A 17,884-nucleotide genomic window follows, 5' to 3' on the forward strand; every position below is an offset into this window, starting at 1 on the left:
ATGTAAAAGATGAGCACTTAGAGAAAGAAAGGATGAGGAAAATTCACCAGAGGTTTCCACTCACTGGGTTCTTCATCTGTCACATCCCACTAGACTTTCTCCACCAGCACTCATGTGCCACTTAGAGCTGATCCAACAGCCAATCTGTTTCTCACATCTATGCCATTTTTTCAGATTGTCTCTGGTATTTGGAGAGCTTGCTGCCACAATCTGTTTCCCTGATCCTCTTCTTCACATAACTTGTTCCTTCTCTCTTTGAATAATCAGCTTTGGTGTCATGTCCTCCGCCCCTCCCAGACCCAGTTTGATTCCTCTCCCCCAGCATCCAATTGCACTCTGTGATTGCTCTCTTTGTACTCACCATTTCTACTTAATGGTAAAAATTCCATCACTCTGCCACTTTTGTTTCATAATCATCTCTTCATTCCATTCTCTTATCTTTGTCCCATTACCTCTGCTTTGACTCAGGTCGTTGTCATCTACTGCTCACCTGGTCTCTTACAAGAGACTTGTAGCTGATCTCCCAGCTTCTCCTCAGTGTGGTAATCAAATGCTGCCAGTTTTATTCCTAATGGACCATGCCAATTTCCTGCTTAAAGCCCATTTTCCCCCATTTCCAAAATAATAAAAATCTAAACTCCTTATTTCACTTAGCATTATACCTTCTAGGTCCATCCATGTTGTTGCAAATGTCAAGATCTCATTCTCTTTTATAGCTGAATAATATTTCATTGTGTGTGTGTATCTTTTAAAATACAGTGTTATATTAGTTTCAAATGTACAATATAATGATTCAACAATTCTATACATTACTCAATGCTCACCATAATAAATGTAGTTCCCATCTGCCACAAAACAATGTTATTATAATCTTATTGACTACATACCCTATGTTGTACTTTTCACCTCCATGACTTATTTATTTTGCAACTAGAGGTTTATATCTCTTAGTCCCATTTATCTATTCTCCCATCCCCTCAGCCTCCACCCCTCTTGCAACCATCAGTTTGTTTAAGAATCTATTTTTGTCTCTTTTTTATTTTGTTTGTTCATTTGTTTTGTTTCTTAAATTCCACAGATGAGTGAAATTATATGAATACTTCAGTTAAAAATATATAAATTCCTTAACACAAGCAAAAAAAAAATGTTCATCATAATTTGACTTCAACATTTATGGCTTCATGACCCTATACTCCCCCACTTTTATTTATTTTTTTCTTAAGATTTTATTTATTTATTTGACAGAGAGAGACACAGTGAGAGAGGGAACACAAGCAGGGGGGAGTGGGAGAGGGAGAAGCAGGCTTCCAGCCAAGCAGGGAGCCTGATGTGGGGCTCGATCCCAGGACCCCAGGATCATGACCTGAGACGAAGGCAGACGCTTAATGACTGAAACACCCAGGTGTCCCACTCCCCCACTTTTAATCTATGTTCCAAGTCTACTGAATATCTTGCCATGCCAAAGCAATCCATGCTCTTTAACATGTGTATGCCTTCCGTAGAGGCAGTCTCTTTCCATAAAATGACTTTTCCCTATTTAGTTCTTCATAAAAGTCCAGTCCATCCCCTAAGACCCTGTTCAGGTACTATTTCATAAATCCTTTCAGTCTCTGTTAAGCAGAACTATTACTGTATGTCTGGGAGACCACAGCATTTTGCTCATACATTTAATTCAGCACTTACAGTATTGTATTTTAGTTGTTGTTTTTTATTTCTGTTTTTGGTTTTATATTTGGAATTAAACAAATGTTATTTTTGTTCCTTTTCTATATCAATAGACAGTGAACTCATGGAGGGCAGTAAAACAGCTTTATCAGTTCCATATTCTCAAAGCTTGCCACAATGCCTAACACTAAGCAAATAATCAACAGATTATTGGAAAAGGAAAGGAAAGAAAGAAAACGGAAAGGAAAGGGAGGGAAGTAAGTAATACCTGTTTGATAGGAGATACTATATAATAAGAAGGGGAGAAAAATAAATGAGGACATTGTTAAAATCTCCTATCTGGGAAAGCTCCAATACCTCTGAAAGTGAGCATCCTAATTGTGAGATATAAAATTAGGAGAAATAAAACGATCCTAAACCAAAGATTTAAATGATTCCAGTTTCAAGAAGGTGAAATAAAAATAAAATCTCCCTTTCTCCTTTTAAAAATTATCACAAAGCATAAAGGAGAAAAAGAAACTAATAAAAACAACATGTTTCCTGTGACCTTTGTAACAAATTCCTACAAACTTAGTGGCTTAAAACAACAGAAATTAATTTATTTACAGTTCTGGGGCCGAGAATTTCAACATCAGTTTCACTGGGCTGAAATAAAGCCTTTTGGATTTCAACATCAGTTTCCCTGGGCTGAAATAAAGCCTTTTGGCAGGGCCAAGCTTCCTCCGGAGAACGGTTCGGCAGAAGAGTCTGTTCCCTGCTTCTTCTAGTTTCTGGGGGCTCCTGTATTTTCTGGGATGCCCTGGCTTGAAGCCATATCCCTCTGATCTCTGCTTCCATCTGTATATCACCCTCTCCTCTGTGTGTGTCAAATCTCCTCCCTTTGCCTCTCTTTCTAAGAATGCTTGTGATGGCACTTAGGGCCTACCTGGATAACCCAGGAAAATCTCCTCATCTCAAAATCCTTAATTATATCCAAAGACCATTTTTCCAAATAGATAACATTCACAGACTCTGGGAATGAGGACATCAACATATTTTTGAGAGTCATTATCGGCTTAGCACACAAACTCAAATATTTTCTTAAACCGGAGACTTTTGTATCTCTAAACCATTTAAAGATGGAAAGTATGTGGAATAGTGGCATTTAATTTAACGAAATAGAAGAAAGATAAACTGTGTAAGTAGGAGATAATAATTAAAAGTAACAAGCATACCCACAAGAAAAGCTCAGGCATTGGAACATTCGGGTATTGCCAAAGGTGGGGTTGAGGCCAGGAGTTGAAAAGAGAGAGACTGAAAGACTTTAAGAGAAACAGACATCTACCTATGATCACACATCCACTAAAAAGGGGTCAGGGGACTAACCCTTCTCACTTCTAAAGGAAAGAAATGGTATCTGGAGAAATTGAACTAGAATGACCCCAATCTATAATACAAAAGGCAGCAAAGGGATATGGTGCCAGAAGCTGAAAGATTACATGAAAGTCTATGTACATTAAGTACCACGATACCTCTACCTTCCCTATAGCTAAGCCCCAGGGTGTTCATAGCCTCCAACAGAAGATTAAGAATTTTTCTCTTGAGTAAATAACTGCCACAGAGGAAAAAAAAAAACAACTCAGATACAGATGTTAATGTGTCCTGTCCACCAAAAAAAGCAACTGCCAGCCCAGGGGATCACAAGTGAATCCTACCCGCTGACAAGCATCACTCCTGTGCACAGAATTCCATTTAGGTTTTTAGTGTCTCCTTCAAGAATATGATTGGAAACTCAAAGATCATCACTGAGGATCCATCAAGGAAGAAACAGGAAACAAAATAAGTGAAAGAAAAGAAGGAACCCAGGGAAATAGAGAAGAGGCAGTAAGAAAAATACAATTTCAAAGAAATAATAATAATGTCCCCAAGTATGAGAAAAGATACTGTCTTGAGGAAACAAGACAGGATGCAATAAAACATAAGAGAAACAAGCAGAGAATAAAAAGGATAATATTACTTAACACATGAACACCAAAAGTCAGATTCTAGTAAAAGTATTAGAAGATAAAGAGGAGTAAATTCAAAAAGACAAATAGAGGAGGGCGCCTGGGTGGCAAAGTTGGTTAAGCGACTGCCTTCGGCTCAGGTCGTGATCCTGGAGTCCTGGGATCGAGTCCCACATCAGGCTCCCAGCTCAGCGGGGAGCCTGCTTCTCCCTCTGACCTTCTCCCCTCTCATGCTGTTTCTCTCTCTCTCACTCTCTAATACATAAATAAATAAAATCTTTAAAAAAAAAAAAAGACAAATAGAGGAGAGAAAAGATTTTGTTCAAATAGACCATCAACAGAGATAATCCAGCACTCCACAACTGACGATTCAAGAAAAGGACATGAAAGAAAATGCTAGTAAAGAAATTATTAAGGACATAAAACAAGGAAATTTCTCATAATTGATAGCATGAGTCTCCAGATTAAAAGGATCCATCAAGTGTCCTGACACAAGGGATGAAGAAAAACCCACTCTAAGACATATTCTGATAAAACTATAACACCAGAAATACAGAGAAGATTTCAAAAGCTTGTTAGTGAGGAAAGTAGATCTATACAAACAATCAGGATCAAACTGACAGTGGTCTTCTCAACAACAGCATTGGAAGCTGGAAGGTAATGGGAAAATGCTTTTATTTCTGAGTGAAAAAATATTTTAAATCTCTAATTCTATTCCCAAAGATTCAATCAAGTATCAGGAAGAATAATAACATTTCTCAACATGCAAGTTTATAAAGTATTTATTATCTGTAGAACTTTTCTCAAAACATTACTAGAACATGAGTTCCAGCCAAAAGAGGGGTGTGGGGGAAGGTAACTAAGTAAAATGAGGACATAATTTCCAGAAAGAAGAGGTTATAACATCATAAAAAATATACATTTTTAGGATGACATCCAAAAATACCTCTGAATTACATCTTTTTATAGGATGCTTTAGAGAGCAACCAGACAAGATAAAAGTGGGAGAAGAGAGGGTCCCAGGAAGTAATTCTTTTAGAGAAAAAAGAAGAGAGAGAGAGAAAAGCTAGATTATCTGACCAACTCGCCTGTGCAAAAGATTGAAGAGAAGCATTTTATAAAAGTTTTGGAGCTTTGAGGGAGGACTTTGCAAAACAAGAAAGAGAGGAAAGACGAAAGAGAGTGAGGGAATAAGGAAGGGAGACAAAGAAACGGGGCAAAAAAGAAAAATAAATGAAGCATGTGTTAATTTAAGAAAAAAAAGTTCTACAATAACTTTTTTATCATGTCCTATCACCAGGCTCCACAGCAAATGCTATTTATATAATCATAACAGTTAAAAACCCTGATATAGATTTAAACTAAAATGTGACATAGCTATCATGGAAGGATAAAGTAAAGAGAGTGAGGGTTTTAAGAAAGTTTAATCCTTCATCTGTAGCAATAGGAGTCAATCAATGAGATCTAAGTTGACAAGTCATGACCCAGAATATGAATATGATTTAAAAATGCAAAAGAAAAATACAAATTAAAGAAATTGAAAGTGGATGCCCCCCCTGCATGCGTGCCAAAGGGTTTATTTCTCTAGATACTTAACCTTTAAACTATTTTGTATTCTAAGTAGGTGAGCATATTTTTATGTGGTGAAAATAAGTTACTTTTTAAAGAAACACTGTATTTACCTAACCTAATCCTCTTTCCTTTGTTTAGAATTATACAAGTCAAATCAAATAGGCATATATCCTCTTTCTCTTCAAAATATTTCCACAAAAGTAGATATTACCAATATGCCTTTACTAAGTGAATGAATGCATGTATGCTTTAGAAAGCATAATGCTCTGCATAAAAAAAAAGAAGCATTAGATGCAGTGTTTGTAAACAAGTTATATATTAAATTTGATGATAAATATCTTCTTGAAGGAATCTGTAGAGCAAACTTGATTTAAAAAAAAAAAAGTTTATTTTACAAAGAGAATGTGCATACCTAAAGGTCTCTGTATTTTATTTTTACCTGATTTCCAGAATACTGAAATTTCTTCAAGTAAAGCACTGGTTGGGTATTGTTCATTCTCATCTTTCTATCACCTTGGACACTCCAAATAAAGCTGCTAGAGAGAAAAAATGTTGACTTGTAAATTCAGAATGAGCACACATATGAAACTTCCTATCGGTATACTATAGGCAATTTTTATGAACTCATTAATAACATCTTATTTTTCTTTCTTAACTCTAAAACAAGTTTAATGCAACATAATATCTTTCAAAGTATAATGGCCCTTTAAAAAATAATATTCCCACAAATCTCACAAAGAGCAAAGTACAAAGAGTTTACAAAACAGGATGAGATTCTCCATTATTATTTCTGGAGCGCATCCTAGTCTGATGTTTTTCCTTCTGCAATTCTTAAAGAAAGTACATTATCCACAAGTCAGTCCAAGTCCTACTTATTTCCTCAGGAATAAGGGTCAGGCAACATGCAGTATCCTTGGGAAAGTAGCCTAAAATTACCAAAAAGGCCATCTCAGTAAGACATCAGGAAGCACAACTGTTTCCATTGACATGAACATAATGAAAACAAAATGCTCTAGAACTATGTGCTCTGTGAACCATAGTTTGTAAAAATATCACACATGCTGTGTTTTGACCACCCAAGAGGAATCAAAGTCGCTGTATCACTCTGCAAGCATCTCATTCCTACTGATGTTTATGATTCTAAAATCAGGAGCATGTTCCTGGGATACAATTAGTCAGTATCTGCTAAGGCAATGTTAGAAAAAAAAGCTTTTAAATGCTCCCTTTGTCCCTGACCTGCTATGGGAATTCATGGTATGCAACATCAAAGAGAAAATTCAGGTCACCTCTGTTGGATGTAGCCATGGGGGTGTGTGAATTAAAAACATGCAACAGGGAACCTGACAGATTCCTGTTTCAATCTGGTCTCTTCTGCAACTCTTCTAAAGGTGATCCCTAAAGATAATCAAAGGACAAGCCTCAGACCATTTTTAGGATGTACTGGTTCTCAGAAAAGTGGTTTAAAATGGTCAAATACTCCAATCCCCTTCAGGAAACGACCAACAAAAAGACAGGCCAAAATCTTGGTAGCTCAAAGGAAAAAAAGAATTTCTAAGAATATTTCTGTTCACCATGAAAGAGATGAGAAATCAAGCCATTCGGGCACAGCTGGAGAATGTGTAGAAGTGAACCATAACACTCCTGGTTTAGCTTCTCAAGAAGCTGAAGATTTTGGTGCTATTAGGACATAGCATCATGGGATGATGTTTCCTGGTGAGCAAAGTGATCAACCATCGAGCAGCTGAGATCAGTGGATCCTGTTGAGTGGTCAGACCCTCAAAGGAATGGGTCACTTGTGTCCAAGAATTCAAAGCTTACATCTTACACTTATAAAAGTGCAGAGATACTAAAACATGGTAGTACTAGTCCAAAACAGTGGTCAACTGAGATGCAAGGTAAGAAAAATATAACTAGAAAGAAAACAAGATTGTGTTTATTAGAACAAAGCTTCCATTTTAGTCAATCTGATGCAAACCTATCTTGACTAAGCCGGTTCTGCAAATTGATTTACATTTTTATTCCCACCCAAATTGTTGTGCCACTAGCTTTCTACCTAACAAAACTCTGCCCCTCCGCTCAAATTGTACCTCCTTGGTGACAATTTCTTCAACCATGCTAGAGGCCATGACAGTGTCTACTGAACTCATCTGTGCCTCTCTTGGCAGTTTTGCTATCTTTTTTTTTTTAATATTTTACTTATTTATTTGACAGAGAGAGAGTACACGCAGGAGGAGCAGCAGAGGGAGAGTGAAAGGGAGCCCAACTTGGGGCTCAATCCCAGGACCCTGGGATCATGACCTGAGCCCAAGGCAGACGCTTAACCAACAGAGCCACCGAGGGGCCCCAGCAGTTAGGCTGTCTTGAGATGTGATGTGTGCATGTGTATCTCTGTTTAAGCCAATGCCTTGCATTCTTTGTTACAGAGCAAATTCCATGAGACCAAGAATGGGGTCTTCTATTTTCTGCTTTAATTTCCTTAGCTCTCTTACACAATTAATATGTGGTAGTTGACAGAAGATTCAGCATAAATTTTCTTCTAGCATAAATAATATTGGACAGGTCCTGCTTGACTCATAACACATTTTCAAGAGAGATTTATGTTGACCTTATACAGAAATATTATCCAATCATCTAAAACTCTTTTTTTCAAGTTATTTAGGAGTTTGGCTTAGAATAAAATGATAAGCAATAGATGGACAATATTGACAGAGCAGCGTCTGAGTTGCTGGTCAGTAGTTCTAGAAGTTCCTTCGATATTTATGGGCTCCATAAAGAATTCCTTTGTAATTTGTTCCCTCTACACAGGAGTAGGGAAGGTCTGGAAATTGTATTCAAACATGTTATTTCATTTAATTAAAAAAAAATTCTATTGCTTTTTAAATGATACCAAACTCAAGGTAATGTGTTGAACACTGACCTTCTTAAGTATGACTAAGTTTAGTTCAAAGTCCATGTACCTTTTTGAAGATTTCTTTTCCCCCAGTGAAGCTTCAGATGATCTGAGAAAAATGCAGAACACACTTATACAGAACACAAAGCTGTATAAACTAAGACATATTATCAACCACACACAGAATAAAACACAAAAAATAAAAGTTAAACTTGGAAAACCTAAGAAACTCTTTTATGTTCATGACCAATTTGAAAACATAGCAAGATTTTCTGAAAGTGCCTCCATTATTCGTGTATTTGCTTTTTTTTTTTTGCTGACAGGGAAACACAGAAGATTTCCAATTATGAACATATGCATTGTTTTTAATGAGTAAAAGTGGAAAAAGTATAAAGGCCAGTATTGCATCTGAGTTCCACGAGGACTCCTAAATGCAGAAAGGAGGCCCATTATGAGGCCAACTATGTGAGAGCTCCCTAAAAGAACAAAGATTCTCGTGATAGAACTCTTGTTGTCAGTGAGGGATGAGAAAATGAAATAGACCCACATACAAGGAAAGACACCTGAGTGCAAAAAACACAGGTTTTGGTGTAGAAGAGATAGAGGTTTGAATCTATGCTCTCTGTTGCTTTCTACCAGAAAGACTTAGTGAAAGTAACTGAAAACCAGACCCTGGTTTCTTCATCTGTATAACAGCACCCATTCCTTGGTTGTGATGCGAATTAAATGAGATATATCACGTAGAACACCTAGCAGAATCCATGGAAAATGAGGGTCATTCAACAAGTGTATACTCCCTTTCTGTCCTACCCACAGATGTAATCAGTTTAAGACAGCTGAGGTATAATCTTATTGGAAAGAAAAAGATTTCCACCGGCAGAAAAGGTTTTAGAGAAAAAGGAGGATTTTAATGGACCTCTAGGACAGGAAAAAAATTGGAACATAGTAAAGGTGTTTGGAGAAAGTAAAAAATTGAAGCAGTTAGAAAAAGGTGTTTGAAGGAGTAAAAGGTTTACATGAAATTACAAGTAAAAGGAAAAGTGCAAAAAATTATGTCCTGAAATTCACATAATTGGAAAGATGAGTCTGGTGGAAGGTGGAAGGAAGGTCTTCTGTGAAAATGTGATTATACACAAAAGAAGTAAAAATGTAAGTTGAGGCCTGGATTGTGAATTCCAAGTTGAGCGAGTGGGGACATCATGGGAAGTCAATGAAAAGTCCAAAAGAAACCACTTCTCTAGAGGTAAATGATGATATTCTTATCAAACTCGATTATTAATATTATAACACTAAAGCCCTTCCTATTGGAAATGTAAGTTTCTTTCAATCATTACAAATAAAAACTTAACCTTCATTCAAGTTTAAATTGAGCTTTTACTTTTTAAAGAGCATCACTCTATTTTACTCAAATAAATTATATTGTGGTTTTAAGAAATGGCCAACAAGGTGAGGAAGAACCTCTCCAACTATTGTATGCAGAATTTGGACCAGGCATGAACTAGAAATGCATAGTATAAGTCTAATACTGCATAAAATAAGCATGGCTTGGGAAGCAGAGCAGATCACTAACTAAAAACACTATAATGGATTTGTAATGGCTCTCTGTGGGATTCTTCAGACACAATAAAAACTCTTTATAATGACAATAAATTGCATATATTATACTTATTACTCAGTAAGAACATATTTTATTTACCTGCAACATTTTTGATGGAAAGTGATGCAGTCTAAAAAGGGCCTCCAGACATGCAATTTTATTTATTTTCCTTTCTGCTTAAAATTTTACCCTATTTAAGGTAGTAAGAGTCTTTCTGGTTTTGGTGTGTGGAACATCTATTATCATCCCATAGCCCATCTGTTTTAAAGATGATTTAACTAGCCTGATTTCTTTTCTTTCTTTCTTTTTTTTTGTATTCAGAGCAATGTAAGACCAAAGTGCCTCAGGGTCTACCCAAGCCTGGAATGTTACTCATTTTTGAATAGCTCAGATAAAATTTACTTTCACTGAATAACATGAAAGCATATTGAAAGCTCAGTTAAGATGAACAACTGCAACATATAAATGCTATATAATTAATAATATTAATTCAGCTTTCTTGCATTAATGCAAAATGTCCTGGGCTGTTTGGTTTTATTGAAGGAGGGAGACAAGAAAAAAAATCTCATCGTTTTATGTAAGACTAATATTACTCACATTTCAATTCTGATTGACCTTGGCAATGCAACAAAATCAATAATAAATCCATCACAGATTTTTTTGGCTATTTTTTACTCTGATTTTAAAATCCTGGATCACTGTTAAATTTAGTCTAATATCAAGAATAGTTTGGATTTTATAGTGCTTTCCCTTCTAAATCATTTTTTAGATTTATTTTATACATAACAAAATAGGTCTGAAAAGAAATTACTGTTAGAGTTGATGGTGGAGAAACCATTGTAATGCAAGAGGAAGTGGCTTCCCAAACAACTCTTTCTGGTAAGTAGAGGACCAGGTAGTTTCCAGAACACTCAGTCCAGTCTGGAACTTGATGTTCTAAGGCATGCTCTAACACCTCTAACTTAGCCGAACCCCAATCATGTCTTCACAAGTTAAAAAGGAAGTATAAATCTTAATGAAATCTAGAGAAGACCCATAAAGATTAATTAAGTCTTATAAAAATAAGATCTAGGAAGAAATATTAATAAAAATGAGATTTTTTTTTCAAATTGGGGTGTGTGTTGAGATAAGGGAATGACTTGACAGTCCTTGAACTGCTAAACTAAAAGAGATACCTGAGAAAAAAGTCCTTGAATGAATGCACGGGTAAGCAGATACAGAAAGAATAGTTAACATTTTAAGAAAAAAATGAATAAGAAAACAGAATAAAAACATTGGTATTTGGTTAGAACAAGAAGCTGTGATTTAATGTGAGAAGATTTGAATGTGTATTTTGATTCAGGTGTTAAATCTTACTGAAATACAGATTTTGGCAAAGAGAAGAATGTGTGTTCCTTGCAGAAGAAGTCGAGAAGGACTAAGATCATCTCAAAAAGAAGTAGCATCACTCATGGGGGCAGAAAGAAGGCATCATACGGGATGGGAAAAACAGAGATTATACCAACTTCCTCTATTATATAACAATAGCAACAGCATCTACAACAATTTATGGACTGATTACTGTATGCCAGGCCATGTTCTGTATTAACTCTTACTCCTCAAGACAACTCTGGCAAAACCTAGCTGCAGAATTTAAGTAACTTGGTCAAGGTCATGGTTAGTCAGTGGCAAAACTAAGATCTGAACCTCTGCTGTCGGGATCTAGAGCTCACACTATTACTATTTCCTGGCTCTCAATGTTATTATTATTTTTATTTTTGCTTATACAATTGGTTATAATTCTGTGCCCTTAGAGTTTGTGTTAGAGTATGAATGGCACCTGGAATCCATATGGTATATTTGCAAGTCTAAAAAAATGGGGGGAGGGGGGCTGGGAAGACAGAAGACATATCAGAATCTCCAGAAAGTTGAAGAGAGGTGTGTCATTTAAAAAGGCCTGCTCAGCATGTTCAGTGTTATAGTTTAAACATCATACATTACTTACAGAAAATAAATTACTTTAAGATTTTTAAAAATTTGTTTATTTGAGAGACAGCAGAGCGAGTGAGAAATCGCGAGTGGGGGGTAGGAGCAGAGGGAGAGGAAGAAGGAAGCTTCCTATTGAGCAGGGAGCCCTATGCGGGGCTTAACCCCAGGACCCTGGGATCATGACCTGAGCTGAAGGCAGTCACTTAACTGACTGAGCCACCCAGGCACCCTGAAAGTAAATTGCTTTAGAAGGTAAAGACTGACTTCATTTGTTTCCTGGAACATAGGTGAAAAAGTTGGAGAAGCTCTTTAAATGTTCAACCCAGACTCTGGGCACACTGAATGGATTAGAAGTCACGAAAACAAACCTGGTCATCTCACTATTTTCCTTACAAAACAAAAAACAAACAAACAAACCAACAACAACCTATTTCCCCTTATTTATAGTATGAAGTTTTAACTACTCATAATAGGAAGTTTAAACTACTTAGCCTAGTATTTAAAAAGTCTTGGCAGTTTTGCTCCAACCACCTCATCCTCATTTCCTATGACCTATGACCACTCCCCACAAGACATGTGTTCAACAATCACAAACATTCCATAGACTAGCGTGCTACCTTTGTCAAAAACGTGCTTTTGAAATCTTATTTGTTGTGGAGCCTACTTAGCTCAAATGTCAACTACTCTCTAAATATTTCCATGACTCCTCTAAGTAAAGCTTTTCCTACTCCTTTGAATAGCTATACATGTATTATATTTAAATATATATATTTCTCTACACATATTTATCATGTTATACTCTAATTATCTCCTTCAGTATATCAATACAATCATTGAACAAATATTTGCTGAATAACTATTCTGTACCAGGCACACTCTAAGCTCCCTAAACCAAGGACTATTTGTCATTTTGTCATGTTTTTGAGAGAGGGTTGGTGGGAGTGGGAGTGGTATTTTCTATTGCCTTGCTCACTGCCCAACACATAGTAGCCATTAATTAAATATTTGTTGAATTGAACCACCCACGAGAAGTTCAGTGAACATCACGGTCAACAAATAATCATTAAGAAATAACCGATCTTATATTTTCTTAGGGAGAAATAATTGGATGTAGAAGAATATATATGTAAAACAGCAGACCTTTAAATTTGGCAGGGCCTCAGATCTGGGACTTTTATAATGTTAATTAGAAAGGGAGTAATGAGGAAAGACACCATTTTGCAGCTTTTAATTTCTTCCTTCAAGTTTTAAGTGGATTTTAATCTCCTCCAGACCACCAAGTTAGGTTCTCAGGTTCTTAAAACTTCAAGGGCAATTTGAAGCTATCCAGTCCAAACCTTACATGTCACAGATGAGGAAACTGTATCCTAAGAGATTGGGAAAGCTTGGACAAGAATCCAAGTCTCTTCTCCCAATGTCTCCCCCTCAAGCATCTTGTTACCATATATATTTTCTCTCTTTCAACTTCTATTCTCTAGAAATTCAACAGAATACTGGTAACGAGCTGGTCAGCCAGTTGGGAGAATTGAAAGATTTGATGGTGGAGAAAATATTCCCTTCTTTTTATATCCCAAGATCTCTCGCAGATTTGGGATCTTTTGTAGTAAGAACATAAGTAGTGCTGAGAAATCTTTCTTTGACCAATAAGAGAGGGAGGAGGTTCAGATTAAACCTTTATTTTCCCTTTATTTCATAATTCTTCAACTTTATAGAAACTCAGATTTGTTCATTAGGATGTCATATATATATGTATATATATGTATGGACACATGTATACATACATGTACATATATATGTACACACACACGCCCGTTTCTTTTCATTATGAGAAACAAATATTTCCACTCCTTTTATCTGGAAAATTCCCTAAAACTTCCTTGTTTTATGGTTGGCTGTGATTAATTTATCGAATTCTCTTTTGATACAGTGCACACTGATCATGATTAATGTGTTTATCTGCTAAACATACGAAAAGAAAGTTAGTTTAAGCAAGCAAGTCACTGTGTCCTACTTATTAATAAATCATTTGTCCTTTAGAGTTTTTGCCTCCTGGGTTGTTTATATTTTGCAGTGAATTTGACATTCTTTTGTTCGGAAAAAAAAAAATACTTCAGTTACTGCCAATTTTTAGTCGTTTTCAAAGGGGTTAAGGAGAAGTTCCTTTCTAAAGGAGAGATTATTACAAATGCACAGGGTGTGGAAAGAGGCTCCCTCACCGGATCATCGATGAGTCTTTGAAGCTCAAAACCAGAGGGAGAGTGGTTATACATGCCTAGGTGTGAGAGAGGTCCTATGTTAAGTATCTGTATTTGAACTTAGCTAAATATCAGCTAAACAAAGAGCAGGGGCAGAGAAGAACAGAGCATCCCATGCATGCCCTGTAGGCTGCAAACTTACCACCCAGCCTCGACAGCACAACTTTTGTTGTGTGCGTTATATGAAGCTCACTCGCGATCTCATTTCTGAGACCACTGCCCTCCTCCAGGCATCTCCTCGCCTCTGTCATCTTACAGCATTTTTTAGTACTTGCTGAAAATAGACACAATTTCCTCCTTGAAACCAGCCCACTGCCTGGCACGGCTCCGTGAAAGAAATCGCTCTGTCATTCCAGCCTAACAGGCAACTTGCAGTTTCAAAAACAAATTCAGCTGCAACCGCTTTTAAACCATCTGACTAGGTTACTTTTCTACCTTACGTCACTCAGGTTTCCAGAAAATCTACTCAAAATGCCTAATGAGGCAATAAATTTCTTTACTGACTGTTCAGAACGTGGAAACAAATTGGAGTGACTCACTCAGGCCTTTTCTTAACCCTCTTATTCAGCAAAACAGTTTATTTTACTGAAAGAATAAGGGGGGAAAAGAGCTGACAATTTAGAAATAAACTAAGTAGGTCCACCCTCTTTTGTGCCTCTGGGACATTCAGGACTATCCTTTTCATGAGTATATGTTACAGCTTAATTGAGAGTGTAAAAGAGGAAAATCTTGGCTTATTTCTCATCCTTGTGAAAATAACTCCCATGCTTGCCTTTTCGCTTATTAGGAATTATTACTCCAACTCATTTTTGATGAAGGGTTTTGTTTTGTTGCCGTTGGTTTTATGTCTTGTTTTGCTTTGCTTTAAGATGCAACGGTCCTCTGCTAGTAATTATCCACAGGTAGAAGTTTACTTACTTGGGAGGTAATCATGAAAGCAAGTCTCGCTTATGATGCTTTATAAAGGACAGAAAATAACAGAGAGGGGAAAGGACCTGAAAGTTTACGTTTCTTTCTAATTTGCTTACGTTTCTTTCTAATTTGCTTAAACATGTTTGAATTATTTGCATTGGAAATATTTGCTTAAAAAATATTTGAATTATTTGCATTCCCTGAGTATATTCCAGATAATAAGAGGTAAAGGTGTTGAAAAACTACTTTGGGGGATTAAAAGCATAATAGCTACATGCAGAAAAATTCTGTTTATATGTACATAATGGATATACATCCTGAAAGCAGTATATTTACAATTAAAAAGTGAATGTAGAGTAAATTTAGCCCAGACTCTTCAATTTACAGATATTGAATGAAAAAAGTGGGGAAGTAAAGAGATTTAATGAATATCCCTGGAGAGGTGGCACACCACACCGTATCTGGAACCCCCTTCTCCTAAACCCTGAGTGTTCTTTCAGCATTGCATTCTTACCTTAACTTTTCACTGCTGAGCCCAAAAATGCCATAGAGTGTTCATTTTTTTTTGTCATTCACTCATTCATAAAAAATAAATCTTAATGGCAGGCGTGGGGGAGCAGGAAAAGATCATCTCTTCCCTAAAAAGTTGGGAGTCAGCTGTTTAGTTTCTCTTTAAAAATAGTGACCTTCCCCATAGTTAAAAATAGTGTTTCATGTTCCCCTTTTCTCTTCTTTTTAATTTCAAATCTTCTAAACCGCATGCTGAAAGGTCAGAATATTAACATGAATATGAGTATGGGAAGGAAGTGGAAATAAGCTACTGCATCATAATTTCTCGATGCTAGAAGTCAGTACATAACCTTGGTTTATGAAATCTTTTCTGGAGTTCTTGGAATTCCACAAGAGGGAGGATAAGAGAAGAGAGTACAGATTGTTTACAATGGGAAGTAATGGGATACCTAGTCCTTTAGTTTGAGTTTTCAAAGGAATGGGACCTTTGTTTTTACCTTTATCTAAGAAATTGGGACTTACGGGGGCACCTGGGTGGCTCAGATGGTTAAGCGTCTGTCTTCGGCTCAGGTCATGATCTCAGGGTCCTGGGATTGAGTCCCACATCGGGCTCCCTGCTCCTTGGGAGCCTGCTTCTCCCTCTGCCTCTCTCTCTCTCTCTGTCTCTCATGAATAAATAAATAAAATCTTTAAAAAAAAATTGGGACTTACGTATATAGACTAACATTTATCATAGAAATAAACCTGTTAGAGCTAAAGGGGACCTTAGCTATTACTTAACCTTAACCTTCACATCATATAGATAATGCCTACAAAAGTGGTTTATTAAGTGGCACATAGCATTGTCATAGTAGAGAAAGAGCTAGGTGTCTTACTACCATCTTGTGTTTTTCCCTCAACATGCAGCCTCTTACTGCATGAGTAGACCTACACATCCTTACGCAGATCATCTGAGGTGTTAAAAATAAATGTACAAATGAACTAACTCTACCCAAGTACTTTATCGACAAAATGACTTTTCTAAGCAGCACTGAAGTTACAGAAAAAAAGGTTAGCGCTCACCATAATGTGTTAATACTGCCCCGTAAATGCCATCATGTTACTGGAAACCATCGCCATGATCCTAAATCATTTATGCTCAGAATTATAAGCATAGGGGTGCCTGGGTGGCTCAGTTGGTTAGGCAACTGCCTTCGGCTCAGGTCATGATCCCAGGGTCCCAGAATCGAGCCCCACATCGGGCTCCCTGCTCTGTGGGAGAGCCTGCTTCTCCCTCTGCCTGCTCCCCCTGCTTGTGCTCTCTCTCTCTCTTTCTCTCTCTCTGTCAAATAAATAAAATCTTTTAAAAAAATTACAAGCATAAACCTGAAAACAATTTTTTACTAACAAGCGAAAATATTCCAGCATTCATTCTGGTGGAAGACTTCAAAATCCAAGTCAAAGGCAACTACAATTGAGTAAATCATATGAAAAATATGATTATTCCTGAAAAGAAATAGACTTGGCTTTTAATAATTCAACTGGAAAAGGAAGTTTTAAAGTACATTTCTTACTATATCAGTTTTCCATAAAAAAGAGTCATCAGGATGAACTTTATTTAGAATTCTGAACTCATTTCTGTATACTCCTAATTCTCAGAAGCAGTGTAGAGATGTGAATGAGCTGAAAACACAAATTCCTGAGAAGCTACACAAAATTCTGATAGGTGTGTACTCAAGAAACTTCCATATTTCTTTCTTAACTTCAGTACTGCTCAGGAATATCTTGAATCAATAAAACAGATAATTGTTTAAATTTAATGGGAGGATAAAGGCCTCAAGATTCTCTTTCCTCAAAAGGGAACCTCCTGGGCCAGAGGATGACAGATTTGTTCATTTGTTTTTAATATAAAGGGCAAGCAGCTAACATAAGGTTGAGATTCAGATGTGGCTCTTTTTAGAAGTTTTCACTAAGTAGCTTTTGTGCCTTTAAATAAGATACTTCACCTTTTTGAGCAACCCTTTGCCTATTTATATATATTAAGGTGTTTTGAACTTGATAATACCTAATTCACCTTTTAAATACTCGGATTCTAAAACATTTTACCTGGAAAAAAATGGCACGTATGCGCTATACATTGTACAGTCTACTTAATGCCATTTTAAAATTACTTCATTGATGTTGGAACTAGAATGACTTTTACCTGGCAATCCAAATCCAAAATCTACTTTTCCATTTCTTGTCCAACAGTTTCTCCCTGTACTCAAGAAAATAAATAAGTAAATAGATAAATAAATAAATTAATAGCAATTGATCAAGATACAGAATATCAATAAGAATTTAAGGATTTTTTTGATATAATGAACAAGTTAACAAATACACAAGAATGTTTTTTAATGAACTAATGTTATCTTAATTTATTTTATATTTTAAAAATTATGGTATTCTCTGGTACCTAATCTACTTGAGACATGATCTAGGATTTAAACTAAATTTATGCTTATTACTTATCTAACAGCAATGTCATAAACATTTCTTGGTATTTATGTCA

At 36.3% G+C, this 17,884-nt stretch overlaps 1 protein-coding gene across 4 annotated transcripts in view; it reads right to left on the reverse strand.

The window, feature by feature from the left end:
• Positions 1 to 17,884, reverse strand: part of LOC123863282 (uncharacterized) — a 691,187-nt gene that overhangs the window by 530,380 nt on the left and 142,923 nt on the right. For 2 of the 4 annotated variants that reach the window (XR_010407890.1, XR_008504970.2), the window contains exon 3: positions 5,662 to 5,758. The exons of the other annotated variants lie outside the window; for them this stretch is intronic. The gene's annotated coding sequence lies outside the window, so the exon portion shown is untranslated. The remainder of the gene's footprint in view (positions 1 to 5,661; positions 5,759 to 17,884) is intronic. 4 annotated transcript variants of the gene reach the window in all.

Source organism: Mirounga angustirostris, unplaced genomic scaffold (assembly GCF_029215605.1).
Source record: "Mirounga angustirostris isolate CCGP_5_RB_7025 unplaced genomic scaffold, mMirAng1.0.hap1 SCAF_1, whole genome shotgun sequence".
NCBI lineage: Eukaryota > Metazoa > Chordata > Mammalia > Carnivora > Phocidae > Mirounga > Mirounga angustirostris.